Raw genomic sequence first — 26,368 nt, forward strand, 5'->3', positions numbered from 1 at the left:
AGCCGGAGGGGCCGACGGCGGACGGCAGTTGCCCGTTCCTGCGCTGGCGGCCTCCCACGGATGTCGCTACCTGTCGGGCGGCGGGCTGCCAGCGACCCGGGGGCCGGTGCTCGTTCCCCCGCACCCCCCCGTGCCCGGAGAAGTCTCCCTCGGGCAAGCCCGGGGGGCCGCCCGTCCCCTGAGGCGGGCCGTGGCGCTCGAGCCCCGCCGGCGGCAGGCATACGCCGCGGACCGAGACGCCTCCAGCCCCTTTCTCCGCTGTCGTAAAATCTGCGGCGGCCCAACCTCCCACCTCACCGCCTTCCCCTCCCCCAGCCCCGGGCGCGTGAGGCGCAACGGCTCCCGCAGGCGTCCGCAAGGCCCCGCCCTCCCGGGAGGCCGGCCCCGCACCCCCTGATTGGCTGGCGGTGATGTAATCGTGCGAACATACGGGTACTCCTTGCCCCCCAACACCCCCTGCCGCGCGACACGGGGTTGCGGGGGGAGGCCGCGCGCCTTTCCCCCGCCCCGCCCCGCCCCGCCCCGCCCCGCCACCAATCGGCGTGCGGAGCGGCGCGCCGGCCGGGACGCGCTCTGCGGCTCCGCCAGGGCCTGCCGGCTCCCCCCTCCCCGCCCTTTATTGGCAGGGGCGTCGCCCAATCCGAAGAAGGCACCCACAGGGCGGTTCACGCCCATTTGGCGAAGCGGCGGCCAGGGCGAGAGAGGCTGCGTGAGTGGCGGCGCTGAGAGCCAATGGCCTGCAGGCAATCCGCGCCGGGAGGGAACGGATGGGGCGGGGGGAGGGGGACGGGGCGGGACGAGGGCGCTCGCTGGCAGCCGCTTCCGTCAGCCCTGCCCGGGCTACGAGGCCGGGTTAAAAAAAAAAAAAGAAAAAAAAAGGTGCGGAGAAAGAGAGAGTCCGTGCGCTATAGCGCCTTGACTGACAAAAGCCGCAGCCAATAGTCACCAAAGCAGAGGGGAATTGCCCAACCAGGAAAAAGCTTTTGGGCGGGGATGGCGGGTGAGCGGCGAACTGATCGCCCAATGGCACCGAGGAAGGGCAGAACCGGCAGGGCGAACGGCCAATAGCCGCCGGGAGGGGGCGGGTAAGGGATGAGCGACGGCAGCGGCAGCCAGTAGGCTGGGAAGGACGCGGGGCGGCCCGGCCGGCAGCGGGGGCGGGGCCGGGGGCCGTGTCCCGTCCCGTCCCTCCCTCCTTCCCGGAGCGCTCTGACGTGGGCGGCGGGGAGGGCGGGCCCAGCGGCGGCCTTTGGGACGGGGGCTCCCAACATGTCCGCGCTGCTGGCGGCGCTGGGAGTGCGCGAGCGGGCGGCGACTGCGGCCGGCGGCGGCCAGCGCGGGGAGGCCCGCGCCTGAGGCCAAGCCAGGCCTACCCCCACCTCCACACGCACGCCCGGGTCGGGCCCGGAGACGCCGGGGGCCCGGACGCCGGGGGACGCCGGCGTTCGTCCGCCGACAGGTAGAGGGGTCAGGGCCGGCCGTGGGGTGCGGGGGAGAGCGGGTCGTGTCCGCGCAGAGGCGGGCAGGGGTGGGTAGAAGGGGCCGGGCCGGGCCTGGACGCGCGTCTTACCGAGCGTCGGGGCCTGCGCACCGGAGTGGGGGCTGGCTGGTGGCGCCGGCCTGCTCCGTGGGGCCGGAGGGGCGGCGGGCAAGGCCTGCTGCGTGTGCGTCCCCGGGGAGCGGACGGGCGCCGCGCAGGCCCGGCCTCCGCCTCTTCCCGCCGTGGGTGAAAAAGAGAGCCGGGGGCCGCGCTGATACGGCCTGCTGGTGGGGGAGCCGGGGAGGGCGCACGGGGGAGGGACGGTGGGGAAGCCGAGCCCTCCCCGGTGCAACGGGGGCCGGTGTGCCCGCCCTCTGTGCGCCAGGGCAGGGCGGGCCGGGGCGGTGGCGGCAGGGGGGCCGGCGGCCCAGGCCCTGCACGCCGGGCCGCTGCCCGTGGGGTCGGGGGAGCCGTCGGGCCGGGCCCCCTGCTGGGCGGGAAAGGGGCCGAAGGTGGCCGGCGTGCCGGTAGCGGGGTGAGGGGGCGGCCGGCGGGCCGGGGCCGTGCACGTGTATTGGCTGGGGCCGGGGGAGTGGCGGGGCCCGTCGGTGTTTACCGACGGGGTGGGGCCGTGGGAGGCGGTGAGCCGCGGGCAAGGCCCCGGTGTCAGAGGGAAGAAGCCGTCGGTTAGGCCTGGGTGCTGGTGACGAGGTGGGGGTGTGCGGGGGGGGATGGAGTCACGGGCAGATGGGCAGCGCCCGGGCGGCTGTGGCGTGGAAGGGGAGAGAAGTTGTAGGCGGCTCTCTCTTGCAGTTTGAAGCTTGCTGGCTCTGTCAGACCCGTGGGTATAAATGGGGATGTATTTTTGCTATAATTTGTAGCTTTTCGAAGGGAGGGAGTAATTTTGATGGACTGGAGGCAGCTGGAAAAATCTGTATGCGTGTTGGTTTTTTTGTGCTGAGGGATATGTTTATACGGTGGGGATGCAGATGGTGGGTGAAACCACATGTATTTAGGAATAGTGGTACACGAAGGTGTATGCATTTAGCAGTGATAGGTAAACAATCTTGTGTGTGTGTTGTGAGAAGTAAGGTGATAAGTTGGCTGGCTTCTGAGTGTTGTGGAGGAGGGAGGCTTTGGGTGGTAAGCCTGTGTACAATTTACAGGCACAGCGGTAACAGGTTGCTACAAGGTTCCGAACTTGTTTTCTTTGGTGGCCAGTGTGGTTAGACTTAATGTGCGAGACCTTCGTGTGTAATATGAGATGGTATGTGGACAGAAAGGCATGCATGTTCTTACTGCGTGTAAGTTGGTTTGTCTGGTGCTCACACAGAGTTGAGAGAGATGTCTGGCTGTCACCAGCTGTGTGAGCACTGTTTCTGTGTGTTGAGATGGGTAGGGCAGCAAGCAGTGTGGTCTGTGTCCTGGGAACATGAGAGAAGCTGTGAATTGGTGTGTCCGTTGTGATGAAATGGATATTTGTTGTTTGAGCCATGGGATACAAATTAGAAAATGTGTAGCGAATGCCCTGTGTTGAGGTCATGATAGTCTATGCATGATCTGGGGAGTTGTAGAGCTGTAGGTGTCTATATATGTGACAGGTGTCAGGCAGTGTAAATTTCTCTCTGTAAGTGCATCAGTGCACTCTTCTTGTGGGTAAATTTCCAAGGATTACCACAGATTATAAGAAAGTGAGGGGGCTTGGGTGGATATGTAGAAGTGAAGAAATGAATGGTGAAGTCTTTGAAAGGTTTGTGTACATTTGAAAAAGGGGGGTAGGACGAGTTTGTGGGGATTATGCATATACAGGGTGAAGATTATGTTAGGCTATGTATACATGTGTGTATCAGGGGAGTGGTATTTGTGCAAAAGGGAAACTGGAGTTCTCGTATTGCTGAGTTAGTGGGAAACTCTAGTCTGTATGGAGAGAGGAGGCAGGCTTTTTTTGGCGGAGGCTATGAAAAGTTGTAATGGTGTGGGGGAGGGATGATGAATGAGGTCGGGGTTCCCAGGTGTGCCATGAGCAGGTGGGAAGCTGTGGGGATCCTTTGCTTCTCTTGGTATGGAAAGAAGTATTCCGTAGTTATGACAGCCAGTGAAAGCTGAACAAGTGAATTAAGATGAGTCAATTTGTGACTGTTATGAATATTATCAGGTTAAGGGAGGCTACAGAATAGTCAAGGGTTTTCTGTTCAAGATGCTTTTTTTGTTTGTTTTGTTTGTTCGGCTGGGTAAATTGTCCATTAACTTTTAAGGGTAAACTTTTGCTGAAACTAGCACTCATAATGGTGTTGACAGGTCAGCAGCTAACTGAGAGCACCCAATGTGATGTAGACAAGCCCCATGTATGCGCGGGCTTGGGGGCTTGAATGTATCTATGCTTGTGCATTACATATACATTAATGCTTCAACTGAGTGCATATGTCCAGAAGGTATGAAGTCTTCTGTACTGGACATATGCTTGTGTTTGAAAGAGGGCTAGAGATCTGTGAAAAGATGATCTATGTAGAATGGAAAGCTGTTTAGCTCGGATGGAAATGAGGAAAAAATGCGCGTGTGTATCCCACGTTCTGTGGGTTTGTGATAGTATATATTGTTTATTTACACAGTCCCTCATCTCTTGTTCTGTGCAGATACCTAGAGGAGGTTGTTATATAGGCTTAAGGCACATAACATCAAGATGAGGGGAACAGAATTTATGTAGTATGGAGAGGTCTGTATATAGACTGCATAGAACTAACTTTTCTTTTTTTGCAGTAGCTGTGAGGTGGTCAGTTAGTCAGGTAGGGAACTAGAGAAAGAAAATAGTAGTCTCATAGTAGGCATCCTGGGTAATCCAGTTCCCTTATTGTCTCTGGTGTGGAATTATCATTGTTCACTTAAACTTTTCCAGCGGTCGTCACTAATTTGTGCTTCTGACTTACGAACTTGAGACCCTGTCTTGCAGAAATATAAACCCATTGCAATTGAAATTAGAGCTTGTGAAATCTGTGTGTTGAACATAGTCTTTTAAGGTGGTTAGTGTCAAAAACTGCTTTTGGAGTGAGCAATTGAGAGTAGTGAGTATTTCTTATATGAAAGTGTTGCCTCCATGTTAGAAAAAGAGAAAGGCAGTAAACCACCACTCTTGATATTGTATGTAAAAATTTGTAAAGTATTTGTATCATCATAATGAATGTCATTCTTCGGAGCAGGATTTATTTAGACTGCAGCAAGGGATGGACTTGTGTATAGAACAATGTTCGGAGGGTACTGTCCATCTTCAATGAAGCAAACTGCAGCACACCTAGCTAAATGCTACCTTAATGTTTCTAGGGGTGTGTGTGGGGTTTATTGCTGTGGTTTTGGTTGGTTTGTGTTTTTTTTTTTAAAAAACACCTGAAAATTGAAATTGGTCATTTGGTGGTGTCTTGGATCATCAATGCAGTAGGAAAGCTTAAATCTGCCACATAGGCCTACTTCTGTAACCTAGTAAGTGGTAAATAGCTGTTCTTTTCTGATCAGCACTGGAGGATAGGTAGCTAACCATTGTTTTTTGCAAGCACAGACCTTCCAAGTGAATGGGAAGGCCCCGGTGAAAGAATCCAAGCTCTAGACTCCATGTGTGAATTGTGGAGAGTGATTACTGTAACAGGTCATGCATGTCTTTGTGTTCATAGTTTGGTTTTTTCTCTAATATTGATTCATTCTGCCCACTACCTTAATTGTATCAAGTATGCTCTATTTTTATTTATTTAAAATTCTTGCCATCTTGTCCAACGAGTTTTCTCTTCTCTCTGAATTCAGTGCTGCGCTAGTGTTTCTCTTCGCCTCTCTGTGAAAATGAAGAAGCATCCTTCGGATCTTGGGCCTTTTAGCAGCCCAAGTGATTTGATCTCAATATTGGTCTTCTCAGTAAATTGGAAGAGAGCAATGGTGATTTCTTTGGAAAACCGTTAAAGCAAATGTTTTTGCTATCTTGGCTCCTTCCCTATTTGCAACTCTTTTTCATTTTGGGCTTCAGCTTTTTACGCTTCATCATCAGGATTTGGCTTATAGATGTACAGGATGTGAACTGCGGCTTCTTCCTTCTCACTGTCTGTTAGCAGTGTGAATGCAGGATAAATATTTTATAAAACTTCAAAAGAGGTTTGGTTTAGCACTGGTCTTCAACATATGCAGTATGCATGTAATTTTCATGGGACTTAATTTCAGAATTTGGACAAGTCATTGCAGATTCTTAACTTTAAAAAAATAAATAAGAAAAAGCCACCCAAATTCAAATAACATCAGACTACAGAAGCCCAGAAAAGAGGAATTGTTTGCATGGACAATGAAAGATGTGTTCCTGATGCAAGAACAAGGATGCTGAGTTTCCAAAAAGATCATCAAAACTGTTTTTAACAGACAGCCTTGCAAACTCCTCAGCTATTTGGCTGATGTCTTTCAGGCTTGGGCAGATATCTGGCATGGGAGACTTTGGTCAAACTAGTTAAAATTTGGCAAATAAATCTTATACAGATTTATATCTGTACCATGTACTAAAGCCAAATAAAAATTCTGAAGAATTAGTGAGTGTCACTCCAAAAGAAAACTGGTCTGAAAAGCTTTGCACAGGGTGGTAAGGGATAGCTGAACTGGTGTAGCTCATCTGAATTTCTTGAGACATTATTGGCATGATGGAAAAAAAAAGGTTGCCGATGAGCATAGGTTAAATTAGTCTTCTGGCTCTTAGAAAAACGTACATTGGTAGAGAAGGCACAAAGATGTTTCAATGTAGAAAATGATAGAAGTGAAAGCACCGTATCTCAGTGGACAACGTCCTTTCTTATAATTTCAAAGAAAATTATTCATGCCCAAGTATTGTTCTGCTAGGAAAAGTAAGACACCCACAACTCTTTTTTTCCCCAGTGCACCATTAGTTTATCATTGACATTACTTCAATGTGTCATTTTATGATGTTACTACATTATGATCTCATGGCCTAGGTCCTCTACGTCTTTGATGGGAAATAACCTTTTCATTGAGTTTTCTTTTGAATACAACTAGGTGCTTAAGTCTGTTTTCACGAGAGATAACAGGAATTCAGCTCAGAAAAACAGCCAGTTCACTTAAGGATGTTTCACACTAGGCTGCTGGAGAGCTTAAGATGGCTCTTTAGTGTGTATGATAATGACAAGTCAATGACCACAAACTTCCAGTTAAGTCACAAAGGAAAGCATAGGTCTTTCTTTGCAGTTTTCAGGGGATTAGTGTGTTAACAGAAAATGTATTCTTCCATAATCCTATTTCTGTGTCTGCACCCCAGAGTAGGAAGCTGACCTTTACTGAATGTAGAGCAAACATGGCTCTGCATTGTTAGTGTATGAATTGTTTTTATCAAGGAGGTAATGAAGTAAGATAATAATGACTTGTTGACTAGAGAAGGTAACACTTTATTGTAATTTATTCATACAGTACTGCTTTGGCCTGTTCCCACCAGTGTGTCTGTCCTGCAAAGCTGGGTATTATTTGTTCAAAACTCATGATGTTGTATTTAAAATTTTGTATAGCAAAAGAAAAATTGGTGACTGTAGAGAACAAATCTCAAATGATGGAACTATTTGTAAAGAACTGATATTTGGATTTAAGTGGAAAACTGAAACAATGAATATTATGTTGGTCAGCTTATTCAAAAACAAAAAAACCTCTTATCTGGGCAGCTTTGTTTGTTAAACTGATGTGCAAGTAATATAAAGCATTATCGAGCACATGCTGCTCTTCCTTTCCTATCACCAGCTACAGTGGAGCCATTGATGTGGGCTATTTAAAAAGTTTTATAAAATAGTAGAGGTAGGTGATGCATGAAGTCTGTAGATCTTGGATTTTTATTTTTTTTAAACTTTATTCAGAGAACTCTCCTAGATGTATCCCACTAGCTTTTGATACTCCTAACTGTAAAGGCGTGGAAGCAAAAGTGGATGGGTGGTGAGACACTGCTGCTGTAGTTACTCCTTGAAGAGGAACACTCAAATTCACAATGCAGCCCCCCTTTTTAGGGCTAGTGAGGTGTGCCTTGGCAGCTTAAAGTCTGTGCGTTTAGTTACTGCTGCTTGAGATTCTCTTAAATGAATGGGCAGTATCTGCTACATTGTTTATATTTATATTAGCAAGCAGTATGCTGCAGTTGAAGAAGATTGCAGAGAGAAGCAGTAAGTTAGGTAGACCCAGTGTCCATGGTGTATGTACTTCATGGGGCTTTATTTTAGACTAGTTGTATTCTGGTTCTGTGGACCATGTATATATACTCCAAACATTACGGGGTCTTAGGTGTTTTTCCTGGAGTTTTGGTTTGGGTTAATATGAGAGGTGTCCAGATCATGTGTTCATAAACTTCTCTGAGACGTGAACCAAAGCAAAGTATGTGGGGTGGCTCAGATTTATTTCAAAAGTGGTCTCCTGATCCAAACTGAAGTGTTAATGTGGATGTACTGACTGGGTCTGTAAAAGGCACCTTGGAGCGTTTCAGAGGGTGCTGAGCTATGCCGGGGGCTGGCTGCTGCCGCCTTCTGTCTCCGAAGTGCTGTTGTCAGGACAGCAGAAACTGTCCTGCCACTCTGAGTAAGGATTGTTTGTTTATCTTGACTGGTAACTGAATATCTGTTCTCAAACTACTGTCCCTGGTTTTGAATTTGTGTGTGAAAACGACTGGTGTTAAAACTGCAATAAATTCTGGAAAGTTGTTCTTTCATGGTTTTACTTCAGTTAATCCAGAATGAAACTAGCTGTGTGAGCAGCAGGTTATGAAGCCTGACTTCCTGTGGCTTTGTGTCTTGTGGCTGGATTTTTCTGGGTATACCGCATTGTGAGCTCTGAAAGTATTTTCATTTGTTTGGGGCACTATCTGTTCTGCTGTCCTGTATGGGAAGCTTTTGTTGGTAACACAACTGAGGTCCTGCTGCACTTGTCCTCAAGGGGCACTAGTTTCGATGTCTGTCCTTGATTTGACTGTTTATTTCCACAAAACTCATAGGAACTGATTATCTCTGAAATATTTACCCTTGTGTTAACTTCTGAATTGTAGCCAGTTTCAACAAACTTGGGGGGTGGAGGGGGGTAATGACACACTGTAGCTTGGCTTCCTAAGGCTGTATTTTATTTATTTTCCGCTAGCGGTATCTTGTTTTACTGCCTCTTTATATTTATCACTATTTTAAATTTCTTCCAGAAGAGTTAAAAGTATTTTACCCACCCCCGCAACACTTCAGGTAACATGTCTAGAAGGAGGAAATTTTGTTCCTAGCAGCAGCTTTTTAATTGATGCTAAAAATTTCTTCTCCATAGGATAGATAGAATTCCTGAGAATATCCAACATGCTTATTAAACCACATCCAAATAAATATAGAGAGGTCTAAAGTTGCCTTTGATGTAGTCTTTTGTAATACACACTGGTACCACGTATGGTAGTTTTGGACCATGATTCTAGGAGGGAAGTGAATGAAGGTTTTAAAATGAATGATGTGTTGAAGCCTCTGGAGTACAGGTAGATTCAATTTTGAGGGTGGTGGATTAGGAATTGGAGGGGCCGGAGACTTGTCTTTGTTATCGACCTTGTGACCTTGAAAAGCTGCTGAAACTCTAATGTGCTTTGAAACTTTTAAGATGAGAAGTACAGTACTGAAGCTATGCGGTACTGCAGGCTGAGTTCTGAGAGTTCTGCCTTCAGTGTTTAAAGCTAAAGAAATTGTTCCTTTTACTTCTATTTTAAGTGGGCCTATATTCAAAGCACTGACTTCAGAGAGCTTCTGTAAAGGTATGAAAGGTGAATCTAGCACAGATGTTACTCAGTTTCTTTCTGTGTCCTTTCTGCTCCTGCTCTCCATTTTCCTAGTATAGTAATAAAATAGTTGTTTTATTCTGGTTTCCAACAGGAAAATCTCATCCTGGTCAAAAGGTACTCTGCGTACCAGTTTGTGCACTTCAGATATGGTATTAGTTGCAGGCACTGGTTTCTACTGTCTTATGTTCAGTTTGGTTCTCTGTGGGGCATTTGAGAAAAATTGTAGCTGATTCAAGAAAAGGGTACGCTTCTTCAGTGTGCATGTTCAAGACAAACATGAAGTGTTTTTCTTATGTCAGCTGTTGTAAAACTTGAATCCAGACCTAACAGAGGTAGCCCACTGACTCCCCTAGGTAGAGATCAGTCCTACATTTTGAAAGGCAAAGAAGCTCCATGTATCTCAATAGAGCCCCAGTGTGTAATACAGTCTGTTAAGACTCATGAACGTCGCACTTTAGGTGTCTTCAGTAAGAGCTGAAGTGACGCCTCTAAGGAGGTTATTAACAATGTCTAATTACAGGTGGTATTTTACAGGCATCTTTAGTGAGTGTTACCCAGTAATTGTGGGACTACTGCTACCTATAGGCATATCAAACTCAGATGTGATGTTTATCCATTTGCTAGCTTGTCACGTTTTCTGCGTTTTTACCACTTTTCCAGGAGACATATTACAGCAAGGGATTTTTTTGTTTCACTTTTCCTTTTCTCTGAGATGATGCCATTTTTTTAATGTTCTTTTACGGGCTGTAAGTGTAAAAAAACCAAACAAAACAACAACAAAAAAAACCCCCCAAAACCCCAAACAAAAACAAACAAAAAAACCAAAACAACAAAAAACAAACAAAAAAACCAACCAAAAAACCCCCCCACCAAACTATTGTACTACTGAGCAAAATATTAAAATATCCAATAATTCATCTGTATTTGGTATTTCCTGCTCTTTTCCTTACTGATTGCTTAGGCTGGTGTATGAATTTATTGAAATCATCCAAAGTCTAGGTTGTGGCTGATTATGTTTCTGAGGAGCACTTTTTCTAAACTAATAGAAGGTTATGCATAAAACTTCAAGATCAAAATAAAAGCAGTCTTGTGGGGAAAAAAATAGCTAGAGCTAATGCTGGGGTAAGAGGGTGTGTGAAACTTGTTCTGTAAATCCTCCCTAAGCGCACTGCAATCGAACTGCTTTTTAAAAGATAATCTGGAAGTTTGTAGGCATTCAGTTATTTAAAAGATATTTTAATAATAGAAATTGCTTGTTTTGTGGGAGGTTTTCCAACCAACCCTTCTTTAGATTCTGTGCATCTCTTAACAATGTAAAGAAACTGGAAGCAGATTAAAGCGACTCTCTCTTTTAATAGCCATTTGTGGGATCAAGGAAAAGGCAAGCATACTGCCTTAGCGGACGATTACATGTGAAGGAGAATGTTTCACAATGTTGGCTAGAGTCAAATAGCTATGCAGTCGTCTCTGCAGACAAGCCTTGAGAGCTCATCTGTTGGGTTTTTTTCTAAGCAGTAAAAGCTATAGTTTAACATATTTCTGTGTTTTAAAATTGAAATAATTAGGCTTGTGTGTGGTGTGGAAGAAAAGCATTGTTAGGACTCTGCCACAGTGACATTGGTGTTTTGTATCCTACTTTTATATCATAGTAAACAATAGAATGTATTTCACTTCTTTTTTCCCTTTGGTTTGCCTTATGCTGAACCATGTCCATGCTTCTATATGTTTTATTGCTGTATTTGAGTGTAAGGGTGATGGAGGTTAAGAGCTGTTGAAGATCAATATCTAGCTTGTAACATTAAATCGAATAGGATGACTTCTCACTTTCTTAACTAGAATGCACCAAACACAAGCAATTCTAGGCCAGAGAAGACCTTTTCTAAAATATTTTATGAGCTCAAAATAGTAGCTGTTAACTATAACAGCTATGAGGTTTCGACTGTTGTTGCAGTATTGTTTTAATTTAAAGAAAAAAAGGAATGCTGTCAACTTAGAATATCTGACTTCTGGAGGGAAGGGGATAAGGTTACAGACTGTCAAAACAATTTCTGTTGGTTTTTGTGGGTTTTTTTTGCTTGTTTTTTTTTTTTTTAACATGAAGTGAAATGGGGCTTGACTTACAGAGTCAGAGGGGAAGAAGTAAAATTCCAGTATAGTTTGGGATTCTTGAGCTTGTGCGCTGCTGTTGCCAATGGCAGGGGATAGAATTTAACAAGGTCAGAAAAATGTCACTGGGGAAAGTACTCTGAAATTATATTTTTTTTTAAACCCTTAATATATATTGGGAAAATATTTTCCTTGGAAAAAAACCTATATATTCTCAGATATATTTAATGACCATGCTATTTTCAATCTAAAGTCTTCCATATTTCTGAATCTGTACAGAGGGGAACTAGGGTGCCATGTAAGAAAAGTACTAGTCAGTTACTACTTGAAGTGATCTTTTTTCACTGTTGTTTGGTTTTGTTCAGGGTTACCAGTTTCAAATGTGTTTTATAAACAAAAACTTGGGGTAGCAATTCCATAACTGAAATAACTCATTTTTGAAAGGTGTTTTAAGGTTTGTCCAGACTTGAAATCTGGCTATGTTGTCAGTTTCACAAAGAATATGAAGCTAATGTGGAGAACTTCTTAATACGTTTGTCCATATTGTCCCTTCCTCCATAGGTCATGTTTGTTTATTGAAGCACAGATTAAAATGGAAGCTCTTGCATACAAAGCAGACATGACAGTTTAGATCTGTCACGAATTGTCAGATCTGTGCTTGAAGACTCTCTGAAATAAGTAATGATCCTAGAACACTGTATTGGAATCTCCATCATCCTTTTCTGTTATCTTCTTTTTAGTAATCATCTTAAGCTATCACTAGTACAAAAAGAATTGGTGAACCTGGACTATCTGTGAGCAAACTTTCTTCTGCATGGTTTGGAACTGTTGATTCTTTCCACTTAGTGTTTTTCCTCTCCTTTCCTTTGGTCACAGTCTGACACTGTTACTGCAGGAGAGAAAGTGAAATGAGACAGGAGAGGAAATGAAAAGTGGTGCTCTTAGAGAGGAAGAAAACTACAATGCTTTCTAAAGAACTGAAGTCCTAAATTCACTGAGAGTTTAAACTAATCCGGAGAATACTTGAATAGGCAGAGCACACTATTCATCGAGAAGTGTTCTTCTTTATTCTCTTATCACAGGGTTCTGTTTTCTATTCATTCATCTGTTCATCATGTGAAAGATTTTTATCAGCAGATATGCAATGTTTTATTACCAGTTTCTGCTGTCTGCCACTAGCCTACTGGAATTATTTGCCTTTCAAGGGGTATCATGATTTTTTGATACTGGCATGGGTAAAAACCAACTAGGATAAGTTGATCATTGACACCTGTATTCCTGGATAAGATGGGAAGGAGCTTTTTTATATTAGTCTGCATTCTCTCTCCTTATTTTTGTTGATGTGTGGTTTCTTTGAGCTCATTTTTTCTCCTGTTGTGTCCCTTCTTGAGAAGGACTGGGGGGGGAATGGGAGAAGCTTTAGTCTACAGTGCTTTTTCATGAACTGTGTAGAAGTGGTGTGGTGGTTGTTTTTTTTTTTTTTTTTCACCCTGAACTGTGTAAAAAGTCCTGCAGATAGAGGAAAAATCAATGCATTGCACGTTTTATTCTTATTATGGATTTAAGGTGTCATGGAATTGGTAGACTCGCATCACTGTTGCTGAGGAAGCTAAGATTCCTAGAAGGTCTTTGGGTGACTGAAAGGATGTACTTGGACTAAACTGCCATTTTCAGAGAAGGAAAGGAAAATTAGAGTGGGCTGATGTGACCCAGAATAATTTTTCCTTTAAGAGGGGAAAAGCAATAAAACTTGTTTGGTTCAGCTACCAAAGGCAAGTGCCTTCGAAACCCTAAAGACAGTACAAAGATAAACCCAGCACAGTTAAAAAAGTAGCCAGCATGTAATTCGGTTGAAGCTGAGCTTTTAATTCTGAATTTCTTCTATGTTGTTTTCTAGTTGATAAATCTTATGCTACCTCAGTGGCACTAGATACATCTGCTTCCTTTGTCAGCCAGGCACTGTTGTTATTTCTTTGCAGCTGTTTAAAAACAATGGATGTAACATCTTGGAAGCTGGCTCACTTAATGTACACAATATAGCTTTGTTTTTGTCTCTTTGTTATGGGGAGTTCATTCCCTGTACCCAAACAGCTTTCTGCTACATGCTACCTAGTTGGTGGGCATCTGGTATTCCTCTTTTTAATTAAAGATGCTTAGAACTGTTTGGTGTTTCACTACTTTTCAATGTTGATACAGTACAGAAAAGAGAGCTTTTGTCAGGCCTCTGCATGCACTCAGGCATTTGCTTCTGGAACCCGCTCATAATCCTGACTGTAAGGAAGAGGTTCGTGTATAATTACCTGAGTATGTTAGTGTTGCTGTAATTCTGCGGTCTTCTGCCTCGGACCATGTCCTCCTCTGCCTCCTCATGCTGATACTTGGCTGTGACTCATCTCATGGTGAGAGAGTTATGTGATGTGTGTATGTTGGGTATCTATTGCTGAGGTTAATTTTCTTTTAGTTTAGCGACTACAGATGCAAAAGTTGGAGTAGAAAGTATCCATGGCAGGAGGTGGGATTACAGTAGTTACCAGTTTAGTTTAGCGTAGCTTCTTGTAAGATTGCACCCTGAGATGTTTCAAACGAGGTTCTTTTAAGGTGTAGTTATTAACATTGGTTCTTAACACTAATGGTTTGGATACCTGATGAGCTATCTTGCGAGTGGAAGTCCTAAATTTACTTGAAGTGTTACTGCTGATGAAGAGAAGGCCGTACTGGAAGTCATGTAACTGTCACAGTGTTAGCACTGTCACCAGCCACGTTGCAATCCTAGAGTAAAAGAACATGCAATTAAATGTTGACGTTAAAACCTCTCTCATAACTAAATTAAAAATGCCTATCTCTTCTCTTGGATTTTCCCCAAATGCATAGCTTGCTACAGAGGTTGATATGACTCCCTTCACAGCAGTCATTCCGGTTTAATTAAATATCAGCACTTGCTGACAAGAATGTCTTTATTCTGTAGGCACATGAGAATACAACAGAAACCAAAACTTTACATAGCAAAGGTCATGGTAGGAAGTTTGTCAGAAAGCTCCTGAGTGAGTCAAGCTGTTTATCTGTGCTTTTTGTTACGTTGGCAAATTTCCTTAGGGGATAAGAGAACTGCCTCTGCTCATTTGTTGTGGTGTTGGCATTGTTCACTGCTTAATGTGAAGCTAGAGTATCTTATCTACTACCTTCTTCAAGCATAAGTTTTGGGGAACAGCGAAGGGACTGAAGTAGTTTGGGTGAAACATGAATAATCTCATCACTGGTAGAGACAAGAATTTGCAGTCATTTGTCAGGCACTGACTGTTTTTGTGTCCAAGAGTTGCTGAACTTCAAGTTCAGAGATCTCAGTAAAGTGAATTTTCTCTCAATACAGTCTGGGAGAAAATAAAACCATCTGAAAAGATGTAAGCAATCTGAATTTCAGAAATTCTTCGTAATGTGCGTAGTGAAACATGTTTAAATTTTCTTGTCCATTTGCTATTCTTTTCCACTCCTTTCTCATCCCTTTACCTAAAATTTATTATAGAAACTTGTGGCGGATAGAGTTATGAACACCAAGTTTTTGCTTTTATAACCTCTGCTGTCACTGTCTTGTTGCCAGATACCTTGAAAATTAGCCAGAAACTCAATTGTTTGATGGCTGTGTTTACTTGTTGAGACCTGCTTATTTTTGTGCATAGAGTTTTTATATTTAGGCTTTGGAACATTTGAATTCTGCATATAGTTGAAGCCTAGAGGTGGTTCCTGTTCACTGTTTTGGGCATATCTTTGCTCTGTTATATAATAAAGAAAGCTTTCTATTTCACTTGCTAAAAGCGTTAAATACTGCTTTACTTGGATAGCACTATCAGTAAGTAGCTTATATCAGCCTGTAGCAAAACATTTCTGAGTCCCGTGAAAAAGAATGTGATGGAAATAGGTTGACTGACAGTAGGAATAGTTCTGCTAAGGGTCAGTCATGCTTGACCAACCTGACTGACTTCTGTCAAATGACCAAGTCTTCAGCTGAGGGGAGAGCAGCGAATGTTTTTTTACTTTGACCTTAGCAAGGATTTCTAGTGTCCCACAGTGTACTCCTGTTTACATTCTGAATGGGAGGGTGACTAGACAAGTGAAAATTGGTCGAAGAGTCATCTGAAAGGGTGGCTGATGGTTCATACTCTTCGTGGACAGCAGTTACCACTGGATCTCCTTAAGGCTCTGCTGTGACCTACTTTTCCCCCTCCCCCAATGTCTTTATCAATGACCTGGAGGAGGAGGTGGAATGCACCTTCATCAGGTATGTGGTAGACACAGAACTGGGTGGCTCAAAGGCAGGACGGCCATCTTGAAGTACTTAGAAAGGCTAGAGGAGTAGGCCCGTAGGCATTTTACAAAGTTCAACAAGGGCACATGCCAAGTCCTGCTTCCAGGATTGGTAACTTTCCTGCAGTGCTACAGACTGGTTGGGTTGTAGCCCTACCGAGAATTACCTGATTGTGGTGAACAGTAGGCTGAATACAAGTGATGAAAACAAACAACTTTATTCCCCTTTAGTTAGCATTTGTTCCAGGTGTTCCCAGACTGCATCTGTAATACTATGTCCAGTTTTGCTCCCACCCCCAACAAGAACAACGTTGATAAATTTAGGGCAAGTCCACAGCGTGGGAGCTGGAGTACGTGACCTGTGAGGGCATGCTGAGAGCCTTTTGTGGCCTTGTTTACCCTGGAGAAGAGATGCTTAGGAGGCACCCGATAGCGACCATCTGGTATGTACAAGGATGGTTCCCGAGAAGATGGAGCTACTCTCTTTACCGAGATGCACAGTGGGAAAACAAGAGACAGTAGTCATAAATTGAAATGAGTGGATATACGTTGAAAATTTTTTACTGAAAGGATGATTGTTAAGAGGTTATAGGACGTAAACCTCTGTGGCGGTTTTCAAGAGCTGAATAGATAAAACCCTAAGCAACTGGGACTGAATTCAACATTGGCTGGACTTTGAGAAGGAGATTGAACTGGATGACCTCATAGGTCTGCTCCACTCTGAATCATTCTTTGAAGAATCACCCATGGCAGGGACCTAAGTAGCCAAAATAATCAATACATTTTGTTTTATTTGGAAACTTAGTTCCTTGTGTGAGTGGCATTTATTTCTAGGGCTGCTAAAGAAAACAGCATTTACTCTTGTTACTATTCTTTATAGTGATGGTTACTTGAAATCTACCTATCGAGTAAGCATTGAATAAGTGAGGTTCATTCATTTAATAAGCTCATTTCATCTAAGACAGAAAGGAAAAATATTCTTTCTTAGGGTTGAAAAAGAAGTTTTCGAACTTTAAAGTGATTGATATGCCTTGTCTCTCACTTGCCTTCACATGTTATTCTGAACTTTGTAGTAAAACAAAGCAATTCGTAGAGCATTTGTTGTTTGAAGTTTAAAGAAAGATACTGGAAAAAGAAACTAAATCTCTGTCTCTCTGAGATTGATTCACTTCCCTCTTTGCCCAGGCCTATGAAAATAAGCTATTATCCTGGATGCTATATGTAGACACCTCCAAAACAGAGAATGCTTTAGTCAGATTCATGCTGCAGATATTACATACTGATAAATTCAGGCATGGTGGTTTTAGCTGTGATAGCCCTTCTCACGCATTTGTTTCTTTCTTGTAACCAAGATAATTTTGGTGAATAGTCAGGTGTGTTTCTGCTTTTGCTTTTAAAGAAATCTGCAGTGGATAGTAACAGGCTTCCTTGTCGTGGTTTCTATGCTTTAGAATAAGTTTGAATCTCAACTTTTAGTCCTTCTTTTCCTTTGAGTCCAGGATCTAGATATATTCTTGTAAATGATTGCATTTTAGTATGCCAGGCTTTTCCATCCTCTCTCAGTTTAAACTGCATGCATACACATAAGTATATGCAGTCTTTTGCTCTGTCATGTGTTTTTACATTTTCCTGATTTGGAAATTGATTTGCTTTACACCTCTGTGAAGGTACATGTTGTCAGTGTGAGTTTTTTGGCAAGTGGTGGCCATTGAATGGTGTAGCCTAGATCACTTCATACTTTCATCTTTAATAAGTGAAGGGCGTTCCCATGATCTTTTGCTGCATTACCTTAGACAAGTAGGAACTTCATGACTAACTTGGACGCTTCCAGTGGTACTTTTATTAGGTCCAGTCTAGAAGTTGCTATTAAGCAATTATTGAGCTATAGATTTTATTGAATATTGTGTTGAACTGGGAGAGAAATTAGTCAATTCTTCCATCTTACTGCTTTCAGACTTGCAGGCTCTTCTGCTTTATTCATCCCTAATATACAAGGAAGAGTCTCTAAAGAGAATCTTTATCAGAAGGACAAAGATCTGGAAGAAATTTGACTTTTGTACTACGTTCAAGGTAAGACTTCAAAAATTGTCCATGATCAGCTGACAAAAAGCATGAATACTGAGGCTTGCAAAATGGTACTGTTTCTGAGTTCTTGGCTTCTTGCATATTACACTATTCCTACAGAATATTATGAATATTTAAGTATTAAATACTGCTGTATAATTCTGTGGAAATGCACTAATGATCAGAGGCATATAAGCTACCAGTGGCTGTGTTCCTTAACTAAAACAGTTAACTAAGTTGCTACGTGTAACTAATGTTTACTATGCAAAGCTGTCTTTTGGGTAGCATAGGTGTTTCCACTTCTAAAACTTATACACTAAACTGCATGATATAAAATTGAATGTCTTACTAAATTGCCAGTGTATTAGTAACTCTTTTTGGCTTACTTTGAGGTCCTGTGCTGAGCCTGTTGTAATTTCTCTATGAATGCGATATTATAGACCTTGAGTGACGTTCCCAGTCAATTTAAAAATATTGGTAAATAATTGCCATTCAGAGGGAAGGTTTGCTGCATTTTGGAAGGAATGGTAGATGCATTTCTTTTGGTAAAGCCATAGCTTCCAGCGCCTATACAGGTGTCATCTGTCTGCAAGTTAGAGCACTGATCAAGTGGTAGGAGCCATTGACATCATTCAGCAGAGTGATACCATTGCCTTCTGTTTCCCTGCGCAGTATAACAAAACGTTTCATAATGTTTGTTGTGGTGTTCTCATACCACCCCCAGGGAAGACTAGAGGGATTAAAACCTGTAGCAGACAAAGTGGAATTCCCTCCAGTGGGAGCAGTCTTGGGGAGAATGCTGATGGACTGTCCCGTTGATTGGACTAGCATCGTGTTCGTGGGACTCAAAGGGAGGAACTGAAAAAGTGGCTCAGAAGACTGGAGAGGCACATACCTATCTCTTGCAGAGAAGGTAGTTTGTGTAAGCAGGGGAATACAAGGCTGTAGTATCCAGCCTTAGAACAGATGGTGGAGACATTCACATGGAATGACCCAGAAGGATGTAGGAGATGTTTTGGGGGCTGGAAAGTACAAGTCCCACTTAATGTAGGCAGCTGGCTGCCTAATGCTAGCTCTTCAGTTTTGGGGGGGTGGAGACCTCCTGAAATTGGCACTAACTGTGCTGAATTCAGCACTTATTTGAAGGCTCAGATCAGCAGCCTTCCATTCGTGTTCCTATTTCTAATTTGTTGTGACTAGTTCTGTTTTTTATATAGTAGGTTTTACTGAATTATCTGTGTAATCCCAAAGCTGAATGTCTGCTTTTCTTTTTAAATTGCTAAATTAATCAGGTTCTTTCAGTTGTCATTCTGCAAAAGCCTGAGTACTTGCATATTCCTTTGTGAACCTTGGTAATTTTTTTTATGGATGCCTAGTTTGATGCAGACAGTTTGTTAAACCTGGTATAGAATACATGCAGGTTAAGATTTACATGTAGTAAAGTGGTAAGACTGTGATGTGAACTTTGGAAGATATAAATAATTTTAAAATATCTTGACATGTTGCCTCTATAAATGGGATGACAGAGTAGGGTGTCTGCCCCCTTGCTACAATTAATGTGTTTTTATGCGTCTTTGTGCTAAGATGTTCCCATCACCATTCAGTCCAGCAAAAGCATGTCTTGCAGCCAACAGTGTACAGGAGCAGTAACCTCTGGTGGAGCTGGTATCTTAATCTGTGTTATCCAAATTTGCCTGCAGCTGATGTCTGACCTGATGAATAGCATAAAATGAATGTTGAATTATTAACATGCTTGCTTCCCGGAATCCTTTTTGCTGTCAAGTCCTTGTAGACCTATCATTACTGCATTGACTGCCTGTAATGCCCTTAAGCACCCTTTCTAATATTGATTTCTTGAAAACTGGCATGGTCTTCTTGCATGTTAGTTTTAACATTCTTATTGATAAAATTGCCCTTTGAATTTTTGCAGGTATAGTTCTACACGTATTGTGGTACTTGCATAGTGGCAAAATTAAAACAGTTTTTAAATAGATATATTTGAAATTTCAGCATTGAAATATATATTGCAAATCAAGAGTTTAAACTGTATTGATTAAAAGTGAGTCAAACTGATTTATTGTGAAACTGAAGTTGCAGTATTAATTGGACAAAACTTTGAGTATTTAAGCTTGTAAGTTGCCAAATGGCTGCTTCTTGCCAAGTACTCCTCTGTTTAGATGACAAGTGAAGCAGTTCAGATAGCCTCAATGCAGACACCTGAAAAAGATTCCATGTGTCCAGGCAACGATACTGGAGACTGCTGCCAGAAAAAAGGTAATGGAAATTTGCTTCACTCTGCAGTTCCTAGAGTTAGTATTTTTTCTAATTAGACTTCAGACTTTTCTTAAAAAGCCTGTCGTAAAAGTAGAGCATGCTATAAAAGTGCAGGGGGGAGTACTGTGTTCTGTGAAGCAGTCTGACAAGCCATGTGGGATCTGAAACTTAACTTTCTGTGACATACTGTGGATTGAATAGTATATACCAGGTGATTACAGGTGTATTGGTCCCGTTACAGGATGGAAGTGTATCATTACATGTCGTGTGGGATCAGCTGCTTCTGTTGAGCATTTGTTTATAACTGCCTTAAAAATGCTTTCAGATATGCCTTATTTGAAATGAACCAAATCAGTTCAACTAGGTTGATTTAGGAAGATGATAAATCTGTGTTAGGATTAAGAGAGTGACTTTCTAAGCAAATAGACCTTCTTAGAAATTGTAAGATGTCTTCACGTTTCTAAGTGATGATCCTATTAATGCTAGTACAGTACTGTTACTGAAGTAACTTTGCTAATAGGTAGAGAAAATTTCTTAACGTGGAAGAGACTAAGGAAAAAACAAGATGTTCTAAAATTGTAATGAGGTATAAAAATAACTATGTATTTTAACAATTCCTATTTGGAGGCTTCAGTTTCTGTATTATTTAAATTGGTTCTTTTGGAAGATTGTGTGTGTGTAGGCTGTTAGTTGACATAACAGATGCTTGAATTATTTCTTTCCAAGTTGTGTGCTTTGCAGTAAACATTAAAATGCCTATAGCATAGTAAGTGTTAATATTTGGCAGCTTGTAATACTGGTATTCTTATGTTACTGATTTGAATGTGCTGGTGATTTTCTTATGGTGTTGAATGACTTTTATTATTTTTTTTTTTCATTTAACTTAACTCCTTTTGTGTGTAAACCTAGCAAGCGGTAACATGGCTAAAAAAGCCATAAATAGATCCAAGTGGTTAAGTACTGTGACAGAGAACTTATGCCTCCTGTAGCTGTCTGCACAGGTACATCAGCAATGTCCAAGTTTATTTTAATCTGCTGTGATGGCTCAGTTTTAGTTCATTTGTATCTGAAGACTTACCTGTAGAAGATGACGGAAGAATAAGAACCTTACTTGCATTCTTGGAGAGACGTGAAGTTCTTCCCCTAATCATCAGTATCACATAAAAGGAAGTAAAGAACCACTCTTGCTATCCCTGATAAACATGATAAAACTTTAATAAAACTTATTTCCGTTAATGTAGAACATATCGACATTTGGGATTTCTTACTTTATTTTCTGTACTTGGTGCTAACTGAAATACTGTAATTTTGGCTGTTTTGCTTGTTTTTCATTCTGCTTTGTGGAGTTTAAATTCCTTCTAAATTTTGTATATGCTCATGGTCCCACTTAAGGTTGTGTGTATTATACATGTAAGAGAGGGGAAAAATGTGATTAGTTGACGTGCATATATTGTAATGGCTTAATTCCCCTGATAGACAAAATGGGATGCTGTTGTGCCTTTGAGAATCCTGTGTGGCATATTTGCTCTAAATACTGGATCTGTACAGAAAGACATGTTGTAGAAGCAAGGTTTAAGCTTTTTTTTTTTTCCTGTCAGGAGCAGCAGTAATATAAGATGTGGTATTGAAGATAGAGTTCCTTATTGGCTTCAATGGTAGTAGTAAGACTTCATTGAAAGGCTGACTTGTTCTCAATGCGTTCCTAGCCACTAGATGCTAAGGTGAGATTCTTCACCCAGGTAAAAATTAGCTAGAGTTCCCAAAAGTTGTTAGCTGGCTTATAAATCACTGAACACTGTTCTGAGAAGAATTAGTCAAGATAGCCTTCTGCAGACAATCTGTTCTTCCCCTTTGTGAGTATTTCTTATGAGAGGCTCACAATGATGTTAATCCTTTGAAAACTATCAAACTTCCTGACTATATGCTACAGCTAGAGCATCTTAAAATTTTGGAGCTCAGACACCTTTGCTGTCTTAGCAATGAAAGTAGACAATTATGTCAGGTTTCTTACCTCTTTATCCTACAGTGTTTTGAAGTCTGTGCCAGTGGAGTTTGTTTATTATCCAAATGCACATACTTGCTACAGAATTGACTGATCTAAAATCTTTTGCTTTCTCTGATTTTCCTGACAGCTGCTTCTGTAAGAGTTTTTTATGGTCTTACGCTTAATATTTTTTTTTTAAAAGGCTTAACAAGAAAGGGCTAAGCCCTTTCTACTGCATAATCAATAGAGACAGTTTTTATTTGCAAGATTACTTCTGAATTTGAATAATACCATAGTTTGCTAACACCTTGCTCTCTTTCTGGGGAAAGGAATGACAAACTCTGGATGCTCTTTAATACTGCCATAGTAGCTAGAGTGGGTGAGACACTTGACTTCTGTGTGAAGTGAGGTGTGTTTGAGGGACATGCTCTTTTGGCCCAAAGGACTTCTCAGTAGATGTGCCCTGTAATGTTATCAGATGACAGGTGTAGTTGATTCTTTTTCAGAACATTTAACCAGTGCTCAGGCTGTCATTTCTGCTTGTTTGAAGCAGATGGATATTTACAAAATCTAAGTAATCCTCCTGGAGTGACTGTATTTTTTTTAAAACATTGATTTGAAGGCCAGATGTTCACAGAGGCAAAACATGGACAGATGGTTGCAAACTGATTCATTGGCTATTGCTACCTAGGTGTTCTAGCTAGTAAGGTGATAATAAATTTACCTCATGGGGAAACACCGTAGGAACGTGCTCAAAAGATAGCCACTTAGTAAACATGATCTGATGTTGCCTATGCAAATCACTGTGATATGTCTGAGCTGTAATTTTGAATCCCCATCAGGAAGATGGATATTTGCAGATTCTGCACTTTTGCATTATGAAAAAAGAAACACAAAGCTGTGCAGAATATGAACACATCTTACTCCACCTGCAACTCCTGGATTGCTGTGGAAGGCATATCTAAACTTTACTTACACTATAGCCATAATGTAAGATCTGATAAAAGCTAGTTTAGAGATTTTTTTTTTTTTGCAAGCTCTTGTCTAGAAAGTCTTAGCATCCCCAATAAACATGTCTGTTCAAAGTAGAAGCCCTTTGCTTACAATCCTTCTTTGTCGTTTTAATTAAGATTTTTTTTTTTTTTTGTGAAGGAACACTAGCACATAAATGCAGGACACGTTAACTCTTGAAGATACTCTCTTCTTAGTTTAGCTAAAGATCAGGTCACTGAAAATGAAAGACTTTTGTACTTGGATATTTTTACCGAGGCATGTTAGATGGCCTTTCTCTTCAGCATTTCTGAAACTGGATGTTTGAAAAGCTGTCCAGCATAACTGACTGAGAGATGATTCCATATTTCTGTGCGAGTTATGCTAAGCATAACTCTGATCTCTAACCAGAGAGCAAAGTGCTTGCCAGCAATCTCCCAGTAGGCAAATGTAGATTGCATACGTGCATTCTGAATTCTGGTAAGGCTGGCTTTTGGTATTCCTTCATCTTTTGCTTGTATAATTCACCAGAGTTTGAGTTACTGAGTCATCAGCTGGATGAGCAGTCTCTGCTTCAGGCATTCGCTTGTACCAGCATAGCTATCTATGTGGCTGAGCAACAGATATTAGCGTGGAAACGGGAATGAGCAGCTGAGAGCAAATACTGCTTAAGCTACCACTGCTGCTAAGGCATCTAGATAGCCATAATGTGAATTTACTGATCCAAAGCTTACCTAAAAGAGAATTACAGAGAATTTAGGAATTAAAGAGGTGCCTTTAGGAATTAAAAAAATGCATTAAAGATAGGTCTGGAGGAAAAAAGTTCAGAGTAGCTTTTGGAGCTGCTTTGTAGATGTATCAAAAGGCAGCTTTCCAATGCTGTAGTTAAAGTCCACCATTTGTGAGGTGATATTTGAAAGTATGGACCTAATTAGAATGCTAAGCCCATAGTATTATCAACTTTTACACTAGTATAAAATACTAGTCTAATAGTGTGTTTGTGTTGGGAATTCAGCCCTTAATAGCTCAAATGACTAACTGGCAATAAAAGTTTGAACTGCAAACTTCAAACTGCTGAACTAAATTTTCAGTATAACCCCAAGTAAATTTATTTCAAGGCACTTACCTTTTTAAGAAACCCTGAGTATTACTTCTAAAATGTGTCGAAAAGATACCATTGTGCTTTTTGCAAAACCATAAGACTAGATCAACTGCTTCAAGAAGGATAAAGCATTTAAATTACTTCATAGAGTTTTTAGTTTTGAACTTTTGTTCATTCTCCTTCCTTTAACTATTGGAGTAATGAACATTTTAATGCAGCTTCCACGTTGAGGGGGGAACAGCAAAAAAAAAACAACCCGCATCCACAAAAACACAAATCAAGACTTTGCCCAGTCTTGGTTGATTCACAGTGTTTTTGTATAGATCAAAGAACCGCTTGGCAAATGCAGAGAGAATTCATTATCTTTTTATTGCAAAGGATGATCAACTTTCTCTTTAGGGTGAAAGTTGTACATTGTCTCAGGTAATTACACAGAAATTAACTGCTATTTTAGCTTGGACTTTGTCATATATGTAGACTAAGGAAGAAGTACTGTGGGAACATGCAGCCTAAGTACTGCACTCCCTTATGTACTCTTGTATTCCTGGAAAAAATCGGATAACCTAATGAATGCCTCTTTTAGGAGAGGTTTACCGTATGTTGGGAACATGCAGTGGGGAGGAGGTTGCAGTATGCTAGCTAACCTGTGGTAAGTCTACACTATTGCTCTTTTCTGTGTCTCTCCTAGTATCTTCTGCAAAATCTTTTACTGTCTTCTGCATGAACAAGTTTATGATTCTGGGGGATTATATCGGCAGTGGTGGTATTGTGATGTCATAAAGTCAATTATGAGAGATTATAGCTTTTACTGTTGATGTTCAGGGAGTGGGTTGTTTTGTTTGTGTACTTGTCTTAAAGCAGCAATGATTTGGTTATCTGTAAAAGGTCAGAGTTGTAGCTGGTTGTGGGACAGAACAAAACCAGTGTTTTTCTGGTGCCTCTCTGACCAGAGTCTGGAAACTTGCAAAGGAGTGGGTATTGTAGTGGGTTTTGTGTGTTTTAAACATTAAGATTCAGCTTGAGGATCATTAGTGCTTTGCCACCAGGATTATTGCCACCAGCATTTGATGCCTACCCTTCTGTAAAATAACATGGTAGGGTTCTTTAAATTTCTCTAGACTGCAGAATTTTTTTATTCTATTGAATATTGGTTTCGTTCTTTAGCAGCGATTTACTTATGATGGCTTTGGCTGCATAGTCTTTCCCTTCTGAAGAAAATACTGTAAATATGGTGAAATTAAAATTCTTTATTAGCCAAGGAATATTTAACTTGTGCTCAATTAAAAACTATTCTACTGTAGAGTACTGGTGTGTTAGTAGCAAAAATTATAAAAGTTTACTGAACTAACTTAGTTCTACTGAAACATTAGTGTTTATGTACCACAAAGATTTAAGGGCCCCAAATAAAATGCTTAATACATCTTGTAATTTCATTAAGCCTCTAATAGGAAGCATTCAGCTTTATTCTTGTGATGTAATTTATGATTAGCAACCTGGATAAAACCATTTAATTTGTGTATGTGAGCATTTTCTACACACAAATTATTGGGGGCTGTATCATGAATCTAAGTGTCTTTTCCTATGGAAAAAGACCGTGCAGCTTCTTTGGAAAAGTAAAAGTCCCTGCTGTGCAAAAGTAAGTAGGAGTAATGTCCCCTCTTTGTGCAGCATTCAGTGGTGGAGTATATATCTTAAGATATTTTTGTGTTTTGAGATGCTAAATACCTGTATTTCTTCTGAGAACTAGTGTGAATAGAATTTGGGTGAATAGGAGTATATGCTAGGGTAAGATGCTCTCAGCCCAAAATATATGCTTTTGAATCTGTCCTACTGTAAGCAACCTGTCTCTGGGCTGAAAGTCACCCTTGTCTAATGAACACTCTCACATCCTCTGTAGAGTAGAAGAACTTGGGAGGGGTCAAGCCTCGTGCTTCTGGGAAGCATGATGCTTGTCTTCCGGTCTGCTCTTGTGAGTCAGCCACTTCTAAAGGCTACTGGGGTAGCATCATAAGAACTGAGCTTCTTGAGCATTTCGTCACGAAAGCACCCTGTACCGTCACAGTTAAGGGGATCTTCTGAAGGTGGGAGACAGTGCTCCAAGGGAGTTGCGTTCTGGTCACGCATTCTGTGTTCATGCCCTTGTCACTGGTGTATTTAGGAAGAGGGTATTAAGCTATTTTGTGCAACTCTGTGAACCTGCACTGGGTTTTGTTCTTTTCCTAAAGTTCTTGGATATGGAAACAACTCTTCTTACTGATAAACTTTTAAACT

At 41.7% G+C, this 26,368-nt stretch overlaps 1 protein-coding gene across 20 annotated transcripts in view; it reads left to right on the forward strand.

Annotated features, from left to right (window-relative positions):
- Window positions 1–465: 465 nt before the first annotated feature.
- The window catches only part of PPM1B (protein phosphatase, Mg2+/Mn2+ dependent 1B), a 63,056-nt gene continuing 37,153 nt past the window's right edge, over window positions 466–26,368 (forward strand). For 3 of the 20 annotated variants that reach the window (XM_074579617.1, XM_074579615.1, XM_074579613.1), the window contains exons 1-2: window positions 1,110–1,459; window positions 17,638–17,753. The gene's annotated coding sequence lies outside the window, so the exon portion shown is untranslated. Of the gene's footprint in view, window positions 710–1,108; window positions 1,460–17,637; window positions 17,754–19,924; window positions 20,022–21,619; window positions 21,743–24,721; window positions 24,747–26,368 lie in introns of those variants that run through there. The other 17 variants (XM_074579624.1, XM_074579611.1, XM_074579620.1 and 14 more) reach the window with 15 other exon arrangements.

The sequence above is a fragment of the Larus michahellis genome, chromosome 3 (assembly GCF_964199755.1).
Source record: "Larus michahellis chromosome 3, bLarMic1.1, whole genome shotgun sequence".
NCBI classification, from domain to species: Eukaryota; Metazoa; Chordata; class Aves; order Charadriiformes; family Laridae; genus Larus; species Larus michahellis.